Source organism: Lissotriton helveticus, chromosome 1_2, assembly GCF_964261635.1.
Source record: "Lissotriton helveticus chromosome 1_2, aLisHel1.1, whole genome shotgun sequence".
In the NCBI taxonomy this organism is placed as follows: domain Eukaryota; kingdom Metazoa; phylum Chordata; class Amphibia; order Caudata; family Salamandridae; genus Lissotriton; species Lissotriton helveticus.
In genome coordinates this window covers 326,756,265-326,760,763 of record NC_136058.1, presented here as the reverse complement: position 1 = coordinate 326,760,763, position 4,499 = coordinate 326,756,265, and the positions used below count along the sequence as shown (strand labels likewise).

Genomic DNA, 4,499 nt, shown 5'->3' with positions numbered 1-4,499 from the left:
TATCGTAGGTAACATCTCGAGACGCTATCCAGCTCGCAGTTCCGTGAGGCCAGCATGCAATTTAGTGGTTGGACTTCGGAGCCAGTGTGATGTTGGAAGCGGAAGACGCTGATGGACAGCTAACCAATAATCCAGAATGAGCCACCGCAAGGTGGTACAAACATAGCCAAATGCCTCGTCATCTAATTAGTGACGCGCATGAATGGATGAACGAGATTCCTAAGCATGGGCGGATTTTGCGGATTGGCAATCCGCGAACTTGCGTATTTACGGATTCGCAATCCGCGAAGATCCGCGAACTCTAGCGGACTTGCGGATTTTTCCGTTTTTTGTGTTGGCGCGTGTTCGCGCCGATTTTGGGACAAGTTCGCAATTGCGAACTTACTTTTCGGCTTGCAACGGCCGCGACTATGTTGTTTCTACGTCTGGTTTATCATCACAGGTTCACAGCACCCTCTGTTTCACCACTGCCACCCTCTGGGACACCCATGCCACCCTCTAGTACATCCTCACAGGCACCTATTAGGTTTATTTATTACTGTAGATTATGGTGGTTGAAAAAAGCTAGCACACCTGCCCTTCTTCAACTGCCATCAATTAATTTGTGTTTCATTAATGTGTCAGTAATTTTGAAAGTTCCAGTCTGGCTGGCACCTGCTTCCTTCCTTATCTGTAATTTGCTATTTGTTGCAGTGATTTTTTTTTTTTACAGGACCTTTATGGTGCTATTCTATGAGCCTGCTGTTTGGGTCATAGCAGGGTCATAGAATTGTTGCAAACTCTGGAGGGGCCCATCAGGAAGCACTACCTTGAATGTTACTAATGTTAAGTTTGAACTTTTGCACCTGCTCATTGCTTTCATTTTAGCTAAAATCGTTTTTTTTGCAATTTCGCGCGTTATTTGGGGCGCGAATCCGTGCGAGATCGATTTCGGAAGCCGCGAATACGTGCGAATACAAAATTGTTTTTGTTGCGACGTGTATGTTCGCGTGATCTTGCGCGTGTTCGCGAGGCGCTTCTAGCTATTCGTTTGCCAAGTTACCCTATCGGTCGTACACGGGCGCGGCCATCTTGTTGGCGTGACGTAATTCCGTTTCCGCCCGCTATGTGTAATCTCGCAAAGTGTGCTGCTCGCGAGTACAAGTTCGCGCGTACTCGCAAGGAAAATCTCGCGCGAACTTACCCACGCGGTCGTGAACGGGCGCGGCCATCTTGTTTCTCATTCATTGCTATGGTTCTGGGCATGCTTTCTCTATCCTCTCTCAATCTCTGCCATCCTTTGCTTGTTTGAAGTTTTTTTGATCTAATTTTACTTATTATCTAACCCTCTATTTTTCTAGCTCTATATTTTTGTGTTTTCTGCAGCTTTTAGTTACTTTTAAACTACTTTTTTAAACTCTTTTATTTTCTTCTTCACTATTCTATTTCTTCTTTATCATTTAAGTTTATTTCTGCCCAGACCATGGTAAAGGGAGCCGGGAAGCACCCTGAGAAGGGGAAGGGTCCCGCACCCCGTGCCCGGCTCCCGTGCGGGCGTTTAAGGGGGGAGCAAGTGGTCCCGAGGGAGATCTTTAGCGCGGAGGAAGTGGCGGCACTGATCTTCCATGTCCAGCGCCGCCTCCCCAAGACGATCCTGGGAGGCGGCAAGATCGCGACCGGCTATGGCATCCGGGAGCGCCGCCAGCGGTGGGAGAAGGTGTGCCGGGCCATGTACAAGATCTCTGGGGTCCGGCGCACGTATAACCAGGCCACCCACCGCTGGACCGATGTCATGGACCGGGAGCGGGACTTGCTGGACGCGCTCGGCGTAGAGGTCCCCGGGCTTGGTGAGTAGTAGTAGTAGTACATTTACTACTCTGTTTTATCCGGCTCTGTTATTTGCAAATCTTTGTTCTTTACCAAGAGCAATAATGCTGCCGATTACATTGAGGTAAATTATATTTCAAAATCTTCTATGCATTTCATTTTCAGGTGCACTGCTCTCCTTCTCAGTAGCCTTGCTTGCTACTATGCTTCTTTGTTTTGTATGTTGTGTTCAGAAGCATTTCATTGGCCTGAGAAATTATGTATCAGTGTACTGTAAAGAAAAGAACTGCGTAATGCTAGACAGTAAGGGTCATATTTTCAATTACCGGCGCATCCCTGCAAAGTAGCAGGGATGCGGCAGTAATTGTGTGCCATGCCACCACCACCCATTGGCCCAAAACGTCACAGAAGCCTTACGCATCTGTGCCGTAAAGGCAGCGCATTGCTGGAGTTGCGTGCCAACGATGGCGCAGCTCCAGCAATGCTCTGGGGTACCCTATCTCCCCAATGCTGCATCAAGCCGTACGTCGGCTTCAAGCGCGCAGGGTTTGAGTCATGCATCATTGTCATAAAAATGACTGATTGACATCTTGTAGATTTCCCTCAGCCACTTTTAGGATTCGTTCCTGCGCAGGTACGCCCTCCCTTGCGCCGGAACGCCCCCTGATGGCGCAGGGCTTTACAACGTGATGCATCGCCCATATGCCCATATGTGTTTTTTTTTTAATATATACGCCGCACCAACACCATGGCGAGTCTTTTGTTCTGCCGCTGCGTCAGAAAAGGCACGCAACAATGGAGGAAAATCAGCCGCAACTTCCGCAAGGGACTTATAAATCAGCCCCAACAGACTGAAGTCCAGTGTCCTTCCTTTAGACAGTCACATGGCTATCAGAAGAAATAGTGGCGGTGGTGGCGGGTGGATTGATAGTTTGAGTATTCACTGATCTGCAAGCAGGATGGACTTTGTCTGTCACGTGTTGTGCACTACTGCCTGCAGTGCCAGGCCTAGGCAAACCTCTTTAGTAGTCTGTTTATTGAGTTACATAGGAACTTTCTAAGTCAACGTTCCGCAAATCAGGCAATACGAATAACGTAGTATACCACATGAGATAGATCCCGTGGAATAGTTGTCTATCTATTTGCTATTTTTCCAAAATATGTTGTTATTGTTCTTTTGAAATGTTTGATTTGGTTGAAAAATCTCATCCATGTTTTATGGTTTTTCTTTCTTTCATGTTGTACATCAGCTCCCCCCAAGGGCAAGAGGACACAGGAGGAGGGTGCTGAGGATGCAGGCCAGGATCGGGCAGGCGAGGGCTCCTTTGCTGGCCCCAGTAAGTTTACATTTTACTAAACAGTACCTATTTTTTCCTAGCGTTCCTCATTCGATTTTTTCTAAATCGTCTTTGATCTTCTTGTAGACTGAATATAAATTCTTATCCTGCCTCGAATATGATGACTCCCTGTGGTATTACTAGACTATTTTTATTAGTCTGTCTGTGTAGCTAACTAAGATTGGACATTTGGCAATTCCATTGGACTCCCATTATATTCAGCAATACCTCTATGCACTGTCTCCTTACTGACTAGATAGTGTGGCAGAGTCATTCAGCTCCCGAAGTCACCGATTATAGATCCCCAATGATCTCTAGATTATCGTACGCAGGACAAGAGAGTAGTACGGAGTCACAGCACAGTCAAGAAGTGTCAGAGGCACTCATGCTTGCAAAAATTCCAAAACCTTTAGCTCATCCACTCTAGTCTAGAGGAACAAAAACCACAGAGTCTATTTAAGTGTAAAAGCTTTATTAAAAGTAAACACATTTATTGAAATCTACTTTGTCATAAAACTATTTAACTGTAAACGGAAAAGTGGTTAGTGCTGACGATTAATTGGACACATTTCTTGTGGTCGAGCCGAACTCTCACCTACTTTGAACTTGATCCTGGTCGTGTTCTTAGGACTCAGGAGTCAAGCTTCTGTCTGTTAGGAGAAAAAGTGGTGCGTGTTAAAAATCAAAAGCAAGCATTCATCAGTTGTGCATAAAAGTGCAGCAAGACAACAGCCTTCCCTGGAAAATGGGACATTTTTACTATGGAGTAGACAGTCACAAATTATTACATTGTATTCTGTTTTTTTAACATTTCTCCTAGACCAAATATTATATAGTAGTGAGTGGTGTATTCTAACTTTCTTAAATGTACTTTGTAGGTGTAACATCTGGTGACGGGGCCAGCGCGGAGGTGGCTGATGTGTTGGACTTGGACTCGGAGGCCTCTGGGGAGGATGCGGCGGTAGAAGAGCTGGTGGCCGTTCCTGTGGGGGATCAAACGGTGGTGGCGGAAACAGGTAAGCTATATATTCCTTACTTATTGAGATTGAAGACTGCATAGTGTGCTTTCTGCACGGGTGTATTACAATTACAAATCAACCAGGTAGTAGCCTCCTCGAAATGTACTTCGACTTAGCTGTGAAGTTTTTGGTGAGAAGAATCCCAATAAGTTCTTAGACGAACGTGATGGATGGGATGAACGAAAAGCGAAAGAAGGGTGTAAGTAAGTGGGACGCGAACTTGTATGATGGCTGGCAAAGAAGAACGATATGTGTTTGCTTGGACCCAGAGGTGGCTGGGAAGGAAAGAATATGGTATGGTGCATGGCTGGGTCAATGATGAAGCAAGGATGGGTGG

General features: G+C 46.0%; 1 pseudogene; it reads left to right on the top strand.

The window, feature by feature from the left end:
* Positions 1-276, top strand: part of LOC144808365 (28S ribosomal RNA) — a 3,344-nt pseudogene extending 3,068 nt beyond the window's left edge.
* The last annotated feature ends 4,223 nt before the right edge of the window (positions 277-4,499 follow it).